This window comes from Melozone crissalis, unplaced genomic scaffold, assembly GCF_028551555.1.
Source record: "Melozone crissalis strain CALT ecotype California unplaced genomic scaffold, PUWL_Pcris_2 ptg000007l_1, whole genome shotgun sequence".
Classification (NCBI taxonomy): domain Eukaryota; kingdom Metazoa; phylum Chordata; class Aves; order Passeriformes; family Passerellidae; genus Melozone; species Melozone crissalis.
In genome coordinates this window covers 14725078-14740801 of record NW_026535785.1, presented here as the reverse complement: position 1 = coordinate 14740801, position 15724 = coordinate 14725078, and the positions used below count along the sequence as shown (strand labels likewise).

Genomic DNA, 15724 nt, shown 5'->3' with positions numbered 1-15724 from the left:
GCAATACCACTGCTTCCACACTGACTCAGGATCAAATGCTACTCCAGAAATGCTCAGTATGAGATCAGCTGAAGCAGTACAGGAGGATTCACAGCACTGTACCAGAAAGGTTTGGCACTGAACAGCTTTAACTGACAGTCCTTACATGTATGTGAACATCTTGTTTATAAAATCTGAAAGAGAGCTCATGAAACAAATTATATCCAAAAATTATTCACAGCTGAAGGTATGTACAATCCTCCCCACAAATGAAAGAATTCCTATAGGCTACAGAAAATTTTGTTAACATACAGCCTTCCTGAGAATAATTAAGCATGTAAAGAAAGGGGGAAAAGTATTAAACATAATAAAAAGATGTGACCATTCTAAAGTATTCTTACTCCTGTCATATCACTTTCTCAAAGACAAGTTTATACCTATTTATATTTATACCTTTTATAGGTGTCTTCATATCATGCAGTTGTAAGAGAGGCATGCAAGCATCTTATAAAATACTAAATTAGTATTCAGTAATTATTATTTACATTCTCCTTGTACACTTTGCAAACTCCACATACATCTGCTCATAGAAGGACGGGGCACCTGTGCTGAGGCAAGAAGTGTTTCAGTATGGACTTTATTCAGAGTGCAGCAAGCCCTAATAGAATAATAGGTAACTGGGTTACCTAATTGAAGAGTTTAAGTGTTGGCAATATTGTTGATAATAAACTAATAAGTTAGAAGAGCCTTCTTGACTTAGATGTCCAGCAATCATTGGACAAAATAAGGGCTTAAGATTGTTTAGAATTAATGTTGTGCACATTTGAATACAAATTATCTTAGTAGGCTTTTGCATATTGATTGTACATTGCTGTTAAACTCTCTTCTTTCTATAGAAAAAAATGATCCTTATTCAACATATAAAAGCTGCCCTAGTACTAAATGCTGATCTTAAGGAAGGGCAAATCCTAAATGATAGTAACTGGACAGGACTAAATTCTACACCCAGCAGGTGCACATGGGAAGCAGAACAAGGTACAAATGGCTTCTAAGCTTTGCAGAACTTTCAGTTTAATGAGGAGAACTTCCATTGTTCACAGATGCTTTCTGGATAATTCTGTGAAAAAAACCACACACACATCCAAACAGAGCATGGAAAGTGTTCAAGAGACTTCCCTGCTCCTCCTTTTTTTGTTCAACCAATTTCCAAGTTGAAAAAATTACACAAAGGAGGAAAAGTCTTCAAATCCAGTATGAAAGACACGTGCAACACCTCTCCCTCTACCTGCCAGCCCAGCTTCTCCTGTCATGCTTCTCTTGCATTGTGGCTGACCCAGGGACCCTGCCCTGCCAGCTGCACACAGAGCTGGGAGCATGCTGGAAGCCACTGCTCCTGCTCCACTTAGCTCTGCTTTCCTTATTGTGCTCAGCTCCACCACCAGCCTCAGAGAGAAAGGGGCAGAGATTATTGGCATATTAAAGGGAGAAAAAAGTGATGGGGTCTTCAAGGGTATTTTTGTTATTAATTCAGAAATGATGGAATTGTGCCATGCTATTTTTTAAATGACAAAACATTTGCTCCACAATATAATTAAAGCCAAGAAAAGAATACACAATTAGCAAAAGATATATGATGTGTCATAACAACAAGCAACAATAAAAATTTTCAGAAGACCTATTTGTAAATCTATATTAATAAAGGAGAAACAAAAAAGAGAAGGTTTTTGCAATCTAACAGGTAGCATTTTGTTTGACTTAAATTCATTAATCACATCTTCAAAAACCCAATCTCCCAACAGAAAACCTCATCAAAGCAAAACACACCCATAAAAATAGTCCTCATATGGTTAAAAACATCAACATATTCTGAAAAGAGATGTTTTCTTCTAAAAAAGGTACATGAATAAGTGTCATGCAGTTGAAGAACATAGACTAGCCAGACTATTTTTACAGAGGCATCAAATCTACTTTTAGATCTTTATACCAGCTACAGAGCAGGAGAATGAAAGTTGTGTTACATTACAGATTATACATGTGTAAACCATTCTCAAATCCAGCTGGTGTTATTTGTAAATTGTAAATTTCAATACCTTTCCCAATATCACAGAAAAAGTCTGCATGTTAATTTGTTCCATTCCACAGCAGTTCTCATCAAATGCAAGTTCTGTCTAACTAGATGGTGGATGTGAGCTCACTGCAGAAGTTGTATTCAGTAAGCAAAAGGTTAATAGCCTGAAGTCAATGATTTAGTATCATGACATGGGTAGTAGCCAATCAACAGTTGGTGTTTGAAAGAGGCTGTGATATATTATATTTATAGAGCAGAGGGGGTTGTGGTGATTTTTTCTTTGCTTGCATGACGATGATTTCACTTAAAAGAGAGAAAACTAAATTTGAGTCAGCCAGCTCACACCTGAAAACAAGATACTGAATCAGTGGCAATAACAGACCTGATCCTAACAACATTCATTAAGGTCTTCAATTAGTGAACTCAGTGGTGAATGTTGATCATAAAAATGCTGGAAGAGTTTTTATCTGCAAGCTTGGGCCCTATGAAATTCCTGTTTCACTAAGAGAAAGGTTTTCCCTTTCCAAAGGGTACCCAAAGGGCCCCATTCCTCACTCCTGGGGTAGGTTCATGGTGGCTGCTGAGGGACACTGGATGAAGGTACAAAGGCAGTGTAAGAAACAGCTCAGGGTGTAATTCCTCCCTGTTTTTAGTGGCAGCAGCCCTGGAGAGGTGCAGTGCCTCCCCAGACTGCCCCAGTCCACAAATTCAGAAAATATCCACAAACTCACGCCATCCCTAGAAGAGCCTTTTGCGACTTAAACTGTAAAGCAAAATAAATTAAAATCCAAACTAACTCAACACTCATCACAAGCACATTTTTTAAAAATAATTTAAGAGTTTTGATGCAAAGGGTAACTGTCAGCCAATATTTTACTCCTAAGATTTTATTACAGTTAACCTTCCAAGGATCTGACTTCATATATTCTCCATATGTGAGATTTCTAAAGGTGCCAGCTGCAATAAAGGTATTTAAGGGTTGCAGACATACCCCCAGATTCACCTCAGCTGTAGCAATCTCACAGCATTGATAGATCAGAAATCAACTCAGAGCTGTTCTAAATGATGAAGACTGCTTAAACCAACTTACAACAGGTATCTACACACAGGTGGAAGGTGTGACCCCAAACTCTTGAGAGTCAACTGCAAGGTGCTCATGATTTCCAAGGACTTTGAATCAGCTGCAAAGAAATAAGCTAGAATTTTTTGTACTTTGTGACAGAGGATAGTAGCAGTATCTTGTCTGTACCTTGCAAGTATATGTAAAAATAGAGTAAAATCTTAAAATCAAATTAGAGCCACACCATTGATGTAATTTAGGTCTTGTAAAAATCCAAATCGCACAAAAATTGAAGACCAATAAAAATGTTTCCATGGTTCTTTTTTTAATCCCATTGAAAACAATTTTTCGTTGTAAACATTTTTGCTAGCCAAGCACTGCAGCATTGTGCAACTGCATGACAGCCAAAGAGAAACTGATGAAAAGCTGACTAGATTGATTTCATTTTTCCAACCAAAGTGAAATACGTAAAAGGAAATAACAAAATGGTGAAGTTATTTTTACATATTAAAAAATGTCCACATTTAATAAACTCACATGGAAATTGCACAGCCAATGGTGATGCTTTTAAAATAGATCTACAGATCCCTTCAGTTCTGCATGGGAACAGAGGCAGGAGTGGGTTTCTGCAGCACCTTTTGCCTTCCTCGGGGAGCACAGAAACTCCCTCTGTGCTGAAGCCAGACCTGAGCCATCCCCTCTCCCCCGTGACCTCCCAGTTTCTGTGTAGAAGTGTGGCAGGGGGTTACTACTGGAACTCAGAGCTATATTTATTCCCTTGGCTCCCATCCATCACTGTTGCAGAGCAGCCAGGAGGGGAACCAACCAATACAGCATGGATCCTGCCAGAGCTGAGCTGCCAGACAAGTTAAGAATGAAAGACAGAGCAAACAGAAGCTATCAAAATGAGTATTTCTATCGCTAAGAAAAGAAGGATTTCCTCCCTGTGTGGATTCCCCTTCTTCAGATTAAGACATTTCTTCTTCTCTGCTTTTTAAGAGATCCTGACAGAGAAACCTGCCAGTTTCACAGACCTTCTCCACCTCAGAGGAGGTTCATCCTGAGAGAAGGAACAAGTGCAGTATCCCTTGCATCTCTCAGGCATTTGTTGGCATTTACACAGCATTTCTTTCCTCCTCCCAGAGAGCCATCCACAGCAAGCTCTGTGCTGCACAAGGTCCAAGGCAGCACCAGGAGAAAGGGTTAATGTTTCACCCATCACTCCTCCTAGAGCTACTCCCTCACTGCTCAGGGACATGTAAGAATATTGAGTTCGAACACACAACCCACCCAACAAAAATAATGGCAAAAAAACTCCATTTTGAGATGCAAATTTTTGGATTATAAAGATGCACTCCATCCTCAACTGCTTTTATAACAGCTGAATTGTGAACTATGCAAGAAAGATTTTTTTTTCAGTATCACAAATTCTTTGAAGATTTTAGAATTTCCTTTTGCTCTCCTCTGGGACTAACCTGACACCTTTTGCAATTTTTCAAAAGGAAAAGCCAGCAAGACAACAGTAAGAATATGAGACTGCTCTCACCATGTCATCCTCAGGAGTGCAGGCTGCAGGACTCTGCAACAGGAACCAGTTGGGTTCAGTCTCTCACATCACACTGGAGTGCCCAAGACAAGAGTCAGCTCTCTTCTGACCCACTGAATAATTAAATGATTATTCAAATTTGAATAGCCTGAAGCAGGAACTTAAAAAGAAGAGCCAAAGTGTGTTTTTAAAGCACTCACCTGGGATGAGTGAGAAACTTGATTTGAAAAAGCTGAGTTAAATCACATAGAGAGGAACGATCTGAATCCAGCTCTTCAGTGACCCAGGTGCATTCCATAATCACCAGTTCATAATGAAGTGCAGAGATGCAACTCTTTCATTTTGAGCAGAAATTCAATTGTGGACCTGAGAAATCCTTCAAAGATGCAGCATGTTGATGCAAACTAATGAACTGGCATTTTTCAACTGCAATAAGAAAATGGCAGCTAGTTCTGGCCAGAAACTGTACTCCTATATTTGGAAAGCCCCTAGCATGCCAAAGATACTACCAACCAAACAAAAGACTGAAATTCTAATCCAGAAGTTGTTTTGGGTTTCCTATTGCTCATTTATCTCATAGCATGTCCATTTATGCAGGCACAGGCATATAGCTTTGTGTGTTCAAGCAAAAAAAAAAAGATGCTTGAATGCTTGGTCTTTAAAACAGTAAAGAATATTTCAAAATAGCCGAGCTATTTTAAGAGGTATTTTATGGTAAAATCCAAAGGAGGGAATAGTTAGAGCAGTGGAGGTTGCTCAGTCTGTATTATGGTACTAATAATGATACTGGGTTAACTTCTCCTAGTTATTTTATTAGCCCTAGGAGGAATGATACTCCTATGGCAAAATCTCAATGAATCAATGAAGAGCAGTTTCTTTAAAAAGGTAATGAATAGTAATTTTATTGCACAATTCAGTTTTGGGTTCCCTATAATCTTTGCATTTTTTTTTAACTCAAAAAGTTGGATTCATTTTTGTATGTGAGATGACGAAAGGAGAACAAGTTTGATCGGGAAACAGTGGAGCTGCACATTGTACTTACAGTGAAATTAAGAATCACATGCATTTCACCAGGTAAGCAAAGGAAGTTTTATCCACTGACTCAGTCATACCCAGACTGAAATAACAAAAGCAGAATTGGATCCTAGAAATCACATCAAAATCAATAAAAATTTTGCTAAACTTTAAGCACTTTTCTGTGAGAAGAGAGATTCATAATTTTCCTGAAAATGCAGGATATATTCCAACAAAATGAAGGTAAAAGTTACTTTGAAGCAGCAATTTCAAAACTCGTGCTGCTTTCCAACATTGAGTCAATCCTCAGCACTCAATAACCTCAGAAGTCCTGGTATAGACTGGAACTCATAACAGTGTTCATGCAAACTTTGGAGAAATAAAATTATTTTTAAAATAAATAAATAAATAAAAACATGTATATGTGAGTGGGTTTTTTTCAAAATATGATATCATATTTTGCTGCGATTGAACTAGGGCACACATCTATCAAAAATCCTTGGCCACTAGACTAGAAAGCAGTTTCTACTTCTCCTGTCAATTACAAACTAATGCCAGAGAAGAAAAGGTTTCTCCCTAATTCACTTGATCAACACTTCACTGTCACATCGTTCCCTTGAGTAAAACTGTTCCTAAAACTAAAATGCTGCACTATCCCATGTTTTAAGATTTCAGTGGAGGCCAAAGAAACAAGATCTAGAGAACAAGTGTTAGGAAACACACATGAAAATTAAACGTAGCTCATCCATACAGAGCTATCAAAATAAATGTTAGGAGATGAGCATCCAGCCCACCATGTTAGCATTTAATAGAAACCTGACTTTACATCTCTTTGCTTTCTTCACCCAAGCTCTCACATGCTCTTTCTCAAAAAACAAACCTAGGCTTCCCTTGAACTCATTTATCCTTCCCTTGCTGATAATTTATTCCACATGTACTTAGCATGGAGTTATTCTACCTGAATTTCCTATTAACCCATGTTTCTCTTAATTTTTGATTAAAGAGACCCATCTACATCTGTGTCTACCATTGGTATTCCAATGAGGAGATTGATGGTAATAATGCTTGCAAAATCTATGGAGCCCAGCTGATGAGAGTGAAATAAAACAACATTCATACTGCATGACATCATTTGAAAAAATAAATTTAATGCCAGGCTGGCAACCTAGCAGAGTGCTATGACATGGGTTACCAGGGCTAATTCCCAGATCTACTATGAAGGAAGTACAACACATAGCCCTGCTGTGACCGAGTACACTGTGGTACTTGATAGCAACCCCTCTGTAGCATTGATGAGCTCAATAGGGTCCCACCCTCCTCACAAAGAACCACAGTGACTGTGGCAGAATATCCCAGAGGCATAAAAAAGTAGGAAAAGTTTCTAACAGCACTTACTGAGAAGAAAAAAAAAAAAAAAAAAAAAAAAAAAGCAAAACCATATCAAAATTCACATAAAGGCTGAAACAAGCTAATCATAATGGGAAGAATCAGCACAGCCATGTATCCCTCTGCACCACAGCACCCTGACCCTCCCAAGGATGATGAGCAGGAACACTCCCCAGGACATCCCAGGCTGTCCCAAGGCAGAGTAGTGGCTACAGGTGGTCCTGTAGTGGTTCCTGCCACCAACCTCCCCTGCACCCCTCTTGGGAGTGAAAGTCAGCTCATACTCTCCTTTTTCTTTCCCTTCCTGGCTTCTCCTCTTCACAAAACTGACACAGGGCCAAATTTTCCCAAGCAGCCTTTCCCTGGCACTGTGGTACCCACCTGGGATAACCCCTGCCTAATCTCCACCAGTTCCCACCCTCCTGGCAAGCACTCCCTCTCTCTGGAGCCCGAGACTCCTACAGCTGGACAGTTCAACACTCGTGCAAGCAAAATGAGCTGCTGGTTCAAAGAAGCTCTGTTGCTTGCCCCATGCCATGGGAATGAAGCCATCATCACTATTCTCAGGCACTGCTACCTGCAGATGTGTCTGCTAATGTCCTACCAGGATCGGCTGCGCTGCTTTTTACATAACGTGGCAAATACTCATAAGGAATTACCTAATTCTGCTTTTGGTTATGTGAGTCTCAAATACTGCAATGCACAATGGAGGAAAGATCAGATATTGAGGCTCTTGTGGCTATTTTAGTTCTGTTTTCCTCATCTGTGTTTAAAAGACAGTCAGATTATAACAAAATTGTTTGTCTTTAATATAGTTCAACTTGACCCGATGAACCCATCTCTTTAGAAAACAATCTCACATGGAGTATTTAGATTAAGAACTGTAAAAAACAGTGACTTCAAAATACTTTCAAGGACCCGTCTTACAATTTTTAAAAAACACAGACAACTAGGCTAATTATAATTACTCCTCTATAATTCTTTTGCCTTTTTGATGCATCTGGTTAGCTAGTAAGATGCACCTGAAAATTAGAGCAAATTTAAATTTAAGGGAAAGGTGCCAAATTCAGAATACTGGGAGAATCCTACCTCTGGGAGCATATTCAGTGACAGCTTTGGTGCAGTTAGGCAGAGGCAACCCAAATCCTCCTTCACTACCCTATTCCCCTGCCTCTTTCCTGATCTGGATCTCTGCTGCCCCTGAAAAGATGCTTCAAATCTCTCCCTCAGTGCTTGGCTCTGCTGCTTAACCTGCCAATATGAGTGAAAATGTCACATCAGTTACGGTGATCCACGCAGGTTTGGGCAGAGGCTCCCCGGTTGTTTCCCGTTCCACATCTATCGGATCACTGCGATTCTCTCTTGTCTCCAGCCAAGGGCAGATCCTGATCACTGCCTTGGTCCCACAAAGTTCATACTCCAGACTCGGCCACACAACTGGAAGCCAGAACCACACAGCTGGACAATAACCCTGAGATCAGCCAGTTAAGCATCTAGAATTATTTTACTTTTACATATTTGCTTTCAGTAGTTCATCTTTTTTTTTTTCCTCTTCCACAAATATCTGTGCCTGGAGTTTCTTCACTAGAGAAATTCAGATTTCCATCTACAGTTGCCAGAAATAAGTTTATTCATGTTTCTATAAAAGAAAGAGTATGTATTCTATTTTTTCATCTTTGTTGTCTTTCCCTGAATCCAAATTGCTTGCAACTCAGGGAAATGCAAGGTATGAAAGGGAGGACAGAAAAATAGTTTTTCAAGATCATACTGTTTTCAGCATTGTGAAGAGTTGATATACATCTCTTCAGGTATCTGAGAGAAATTCAGAGATTAAAATTTAGATTTGCTTACAATCTTATTAAAGTACACTAAATCAGAAGATTAAAATTCTTTATTTGTCCACAAACTCAAACTATAAAAATAAATCTATCTATGGCTTTAGTTTCCATTTTCATAAAATTCATATAAATCATGTCTTTTTTTTTTTTTTTTCAGTCAAGGCACTCTAAAAACACCTGTGCAATTCAAAGTCAACTTTAAGCAAAAATCAACATTTAGAAAAATTACTTCTTACTGATTTCCCTACACTTGATGAAACTTGTGCTTCCCAGGGAATAAGCACAGCCCATTTTAATGGACTAGTGGATTTTCTACATCTGTTCTAAAGCAAATCTCTTTGGTCACCTAAGGCTCCATGGTGGGTAAACAACCTAATGTGTCAGCTTTCTGTACTGAAGATCACAATTTCTGATCTCAGCGCTGTCTTCATTGCTGCAAGCAAAACAGTGGTACTGATGTTGCAACTTACAGGCTACTCTCTTCTGATAATGAATGGGTTGGGTTATTGGCCTCTGGCATGGACAAAAATATGACAATCAGCCTCTTCATTATATAAAAGTCTACAGTGAGGACAGTGCCAGACAACTTGCTGAGTATTAGAGCTTAAATATGTTCAGAAGTCAAAAAGCCCGTAGAACGATTCTTTTTCCTTCTTTTCCATTAATAAAGACATAGTCAATTTATCAAAAGAGTTTTAATACAGTGTTTCCATCACAGCAACTTGTATCTTCAGGAAATCATTTGCAAAACACAGCTTTAGCCTGCAAATACTTCATGTTCATTCCCTGCAAAAGTAACAGAGAGGCTGACCTTTCTTACATCTGCAGTTGTTAATTGTCATCATCGTAACGGCACACGAAAACAAAGTTTAAGCCACTGGCACTTTAAAAACCCCATCATATTAAATCTCATTTACCTGCAGGGATAGAAATTCAGAGTCAGGAGCAAAATCTGAAGGCAGAGCAGACATGAGATAGTGCACCCAGTCGCAGGGTTTAGCAACTGTACCGAGACTCTCTTCTAGTGCACCTTCTGAAACAGCAATCGAATCTCTCAGCACTTGGTACCAAACTGGAAACATTTTTCTTCTACAACATTCTGAAAACTTTAAACAATTCATTTATGATCCTTTTCTTATGAAGATTAACAGCACATCCACTAGAAGATTAATTGAAAATAAAATTTTAAAAAAAAAGGATAACAGAAAGGGTAAAACAGACCAGACTAGGACAAACAACTCAAGCTATTTACAAATATTTTTATAATGACTAGAAATCATAGAGCCCTCTTTAACTGTCTAACTTAAAAAACAACAACAACAAAAAAAAAAAATAAAAACCAAACAAACCAAAAAAATGCATCATCTGTTGACTGAACACAGGGCCTGATTTTCAAAGCTGCTGAGCACCCACAACTCCATCTGAAGTCAGTGGAAGTGATGAATGCTCAGCAGCCCTGCAAATCAGGCCCAAACTGTCCAGGGGTCTGCTAGCAGCCTAACAGAAGTGGTGTCTAGAGGAGGGGGTTTGCTGCAGAATTGAGGAGGTTCAAAGTAATCTGTCAAAGAAGTGCTGCTACATTCATGAGTCGTAAAGCTAGCTGGCTCCCAGCTATGGGAAAAAAGTTAATTCATAGGGCTCGTAGGGCTTGCATTTGTCAAGGAGCAGGACGTCAATGCTATCATTATCAGGCAAATCAGCCAGGCGTTTAATGGTAGAATCAGGAGACATTTGCTCTCCACTATCAGAATGACATCATAACTAAAGCAGCCTTGGGCGAGGGGGGAGAGCCGGGGCAGGGCTGGGGCTGCACGCAGACTTTGCACTTCTGCCCGCTCGCCCCTCCGAGGGCTGCTCCCCTTCTCCTTCCCCACCCGGCAACTTCCAGCTCCAGCTGCCTTCCCTCCACAACTTTCCCTCGCAGCATCCGAAACACCAGCAGCATCTGATTTCACAAAACACTTCGAAACCTGCCCGATCCAAAACTGCAATATTGCAAGCCAGCCACTCGCTTAGGAGGGGATGGGGTTTACACAGAAGCTACAAATCCACTCTAAAAATTGCTGGTATTTTTAATTACTTCAGTCATCTTCATCCTCCATCAAACGGGGGGGTACATACACATTTAAAGCCTCTCTGATTTTAGAAGTAACAGCTTAGGTAACTTAGTCGATTTTTAAGCATACACAAACACATACACAAACAATCTTTGAACATTCTGACATATTTAGTGATGATCTATTCGATGACCAGAAATATAACTGCAATACACATTTCCCTTCCACAGTAGCCATAATTACACAAGTCAAACAGCACAAATTACAAACTGTTCGTCTATTTCCTTTAAAAGCATCACTACAGGTACACAGGCATGGTACAAAAGCCTCACCTTGTATAACAACTGTGAGGGAAAAAGTTATGAAAGCAGACAGAAAACCTAAAATCCCTGAGGCTACAAAAAAATCTCGCTATTGAGAAACAACCCAAGAGACCACATAGGGAATGTACAGCTTTCAGAAGCACTTCTCATCTTATTTGCACTTAACCTATTGATGTACTTATGCAGGTCACTTACTTTTCGGATATGTTTGAACCCTTTATAACCATGCAGATCGCCGCGGTTTTCACTCGGGCTTTTGTTTTTTTGGTTTTGTTTGGGTTTTTGCAAACAAGTTTCATTTAAAAAAGATCCAATTATGCAAATCTGCTCCCGGATAGGTAGTGAATATTCAATATGATGGTGATACTGTAATAGTTCAATGCAACGCACTGTACTGGACAGATTTATGAGGCAACGTCACTACTACGCTCTGGTCCTCGCTGAAGCATCTTGAAGTTAATTAAAGCTGCAATGTCCACTTTTCCAGCCACCCTCCTCATTCAGGTTTACTATTTCAACATCAAACCACCGAGGGGGCCTCCCCCCTCTCTCCGTACATTTAAGCAGCCTTCCACAGTCAATGAACAATGAACAAAGATTTGAGCGACGGGGGGGCGGGGGGAGAGGAAAAAAAATCTCCAAAAAATCAAATCCGGTTTAAACAAGTAAAAATATAGTTTCTAATATTAAACTAGAAAAGAAAACATTCTTCTCCAAGCGAACGTGCAGAGGCGCTTAGCCAACCCCTTCAGAAAGGGTCTAAAAGCAGCCAGTCCTTTTTATTTCGAGCAGTGAATGAGCCCAAACAAGGCTTCTAAACTTAATTATGACACTTAAAATAGTCTTTTTCCACAGAAGCGGGCGGCTCGCCGCCGCTATCTGTATCAGCCGGGCACATCAGCTCAGCAAACACGGCCCCTGTTGGATTTATTTTAAACTGCACGGGGGGGCGGGGGGCGGCGAGGGAATGCACAGCCCCGCAGAGCGCTCCCGCCGCGGGCGGCCGGGCAGCCGCGCCCCGCACCGCCCCTGCCCCGCACCGCGCTCCGCTCCCGCACCGCCGCTCCCGGCCCGCCGGCGGCGGCTCAAGTGCGAACGGAGGGATCTGACAAATCACGTCCCCGCCTCGACACTGTATCAGCCGCGGCCACATCCGCCGCACGCACCCCGAAACAATGCCCGCCGCGCAGGCAGGCAGGCAGGCGGCGGCCGGAGCCCTCCCCGCCGCGCCCGCCCCGGGCGCCGGCACCCGCGGCCGCACCGCGCCCGGCCACGCCGGCAACTAACTTTGCGGATGGAGCCCGTGCGAGCCGCCCCGCGGGAGCCGCGGACCCTCCGATAAACAGCATAAATCTTCGCGACCTTTTATTTCGCGTTGAAGTTCACAGGCGGCAGCGCTCCCCCAGCCCCTCTCTCTCTCACACACACACATACACACATATATATTAATTATTTGCAAAACTGCAACAGATGGGCGCATTAAAATCTGGATTCTTTCCTACACAGCATCAAAGAATCTCTCCTTCCTCCCCCCCTCCCCATCCCGCTATAATCCCGCCGCCGGCCCGGTGCTCCCCCGCGCTCCCTCTGGGCCGCGCAGCCCCGCGCAGCCCCGCGGAGAGCGAGGCCGCTGCCCCGCGCAGCAGCGGCGCCCCCGCGGCCCTTCCGCGCACGGCGCGCCGCCGGGAAGGTGATGCTCCCCTCCCCCCTCCCCGCCGGGGATTGCCATTTAAGTTTCCTCCTTAACCTGTTACTTTCTCCGGGCGCTGACAAAAGCCCCGGCGGCGGGCTGGCAGGTGCCTCCCCGCTCCCCGCGGCGCCGCCGGGCGCGCTCCGCTCCCCCCGAAAGGGCTGAGACCTGGCCTGACATTTAGTGCCTACTTGAATGTCACAACGCTCCTCGCAGCATTATGCACGGCTCCTATTCATAAGAGGTCGATTAGAGCACAAAATGGCAGGTCTCTTAGGCACTTGAATCTCACAAGTTTGACACATGGTATGCATCAGCTAACTTTGATTAAAAAAAAAAAAAAAAAGGGGGGGGGGAGTTTACAAATTACACCACGATTAGACGGGATCCTAACGGGGGAGGGAGAGAGGAAAGGATGGGGGGGGGGCCCGCGTTTAAAGTCACTTCGGCAAAGTTTGCTCCGCAGCAAACCCTTTAAAACAAAAAGTTTCTGGGCAAGTTAAGGGCAGGGTCGGTGCGGGCTGGGGCCGGCGGCGGGCAGCCCCCGGGCAGCGCCGCGGCCGCCGCCGGCACTCGCCTCCCCTCGCCTCGCCCGCCCGCTCCTTTTTTGTAAAGTAACGGTTTTAAAAGAAACGAGAGAGAAAGAGGAAAAACGTAGGGTTTTCTTCAGGCTAAGTTCTATAGCGCCATTCAATGGCTTCTCCGCTCCTTTCATTATTTTCTGCTTTTCCCCTGACAGCCCTGCTTGCAAACGTCACTGCTATGGATATTTAATTATACTGTATTTTTTTAATCACGGTGGAAAACGCAGGCCCCATTGCCACGATTAAAAAGAAATAAAAAACAAAAACATACTCCGGACTGACTTTGGAGCCTCTTTGATGGCTCACGGGAGCCTCCCGGATCCTCAAAAACCCCCTTTTTACCTTTGTCTTTCTTACCTTAAAATTTAAAGCAAAGCGTAGAAGAAACTCCCGCACGTAAACGGAGCGTTGTAAAAGATTGTGTTCAATGAATAATGAAGCATGTCCACATGATTGACTTGATCATTTTCTTGTGCGGAGGGGGAAAAGTGCGGCGCGGGGCTGCCGCGGCCGCCCGCTCCGGGTAGCCCTCCCAACTGCTTCCAGCACATCCCGAGCAAAGAGCGCTTTATTTTAATCTGTCTCTTTTCAGAATAACCCCCTTCATTGATACTGATCACCCAACATCACAAGACATCCCCATCTCTCAGCGTGGACTCCCCCTATCTGGTAGGTGAAATGCATTGTACCATTAAAAAAGCACTCCATTGTCGTCTTGGCATAATTCACAGCAACTAGATAGGTCTTGCGGCATTTAGCTTTGATGAGCCAAAAGCTGAACCCTTGATATAATAATCTACAAAGAATGGTCTGTGATCGTCCATTTTTTCTCCCTGTCTAGCAACTAAGAAACCATTTAACACGGCGCAGCTTGGTCGTGACCTTGAGCGCGTGTAAACACCCCGAGGAGCCCGCGCCGCTCCGCAGCCCCCCGGCCAGCGCCGCTGCCCGCGCCCCGCGCAGCCCCCGCGCCCGCCCGCGCAGCCCCCGCGCCCGCGCCCCGCCGGCCCTGCCCGCGCCCCGCGGACCCCGCCGAGCCCCCGGGGGCAGCGCCGGGCTCCACAAAGCGCCCTTCTTACCTGCTCCCGAAACTATGCAAAGTCTGCTTCTCTTAAAAAAAAAAAAAAAAAAAAAAAAAACTCCCGGGGAAAACCTTGGCGGACAGGGGGACCGGAGCATCAGTCACCGCTCCGGCGTTTAAGAGAAGTAATCAGCGATAAAGTGACGTTGATCTGCACTGTAACCTTGTGGCGTATTTAATGTAAATAAGCCAGTTATGTTGCCAATCGCATGCATACAAACACATAAAGGTCCTCAGCGTTGCATTTTGATTCTTTCCATTAGAGCCGACTTTATTTACATACACTATTTAGGGGATCATGATAATTCTAAAACAATACTAGTGCCAAATGATTATGAAAATATGATTTTAATTAATCACGTAGTAGGCAAGGAAATTAGCATACGGTAATTAAACTTAGAGAAAAACGTCATGGAGGTTCTCTGCCTTATGGGTTCGGAATAATCATTAAACGATGGGTTTTCAGGACTTAATTATCAAACAAATAACTTTTTTAAAGCAACTTTACACGGTTTATCCGCAGGGCAACGATTTAGTAAATAATATATAACCAAGCAAACAAGGTGCAAATGTGACTGGTGAAATAGGTTGTGTTTCTACAAAGCAGAAGTGGGGGGGGGAGAAGCTGAATAATGCAATTATGGATTCTGTGTCCCATAGTTGACAAAAGCATGGTGCCTCAATAGACTCTTTGTTATGGGATTATATAATGATTGTGGTGTAATTATGGGAAAAAAGATTTAGTAATAATAAAAAGTATCAAAATACACCAATGAGCAGCTTGTTTTAAAGAAAAGGCTTGCATGTGACATTAGGGGCATGTTAATAACAAAAAGCCAGGATCCGAAAGGGTTGACAAATAAAAAAGACTGTGATGCGCATGATTAAGAAGCGATGGAGACAGATTGATTATTCAAAATGCCGAGCCACAGGGACACTTAAAACATTGATTCAGGTAAGACTAGTTTCATCTTGACTGAAATGAGTTCCCTGAAGATGACTGGCATACATTTTAAATCAGTTTACTACATAAAAAGCATAACATCACAAGCTGAAACCTTCTAGTTAAAATAGGAATCCACGAGGAAAAAAAAAAGT

The 15724-nt window shown here is 42.5% G+C and overlaps 1 protein-coding gene across 4 annotated transcripts in view; it reads right to left on the bottom strand.

Annotated features, from left to right (window-relative positions):
* ZNF536 (zinc finger protein 536) overlaps positions 1-14045 on the bottom strand; it is a 343745-nt gene extending 329700 nt beyond the window's left edge. For 3 of the 4 annotated variants that reach the window (XM_054296230.1, XM_054296233.1, XM_054296232.1), the window contains exon 1: positions 13903-14045. The gene's annotated coding sequence lies outside the window, so the exon portion shown is untranslated. Of the gene's footprint in view, positions 1-9808; positions 9925-11466; positions 11520-13902 lie in introns of those variants that run through there. The other variant, XM_054296231.1, reaches the window with a different exon arrangement.
* Between the last annotated feature and the right edge of the window lie 1679 nt (positions 14046-15724).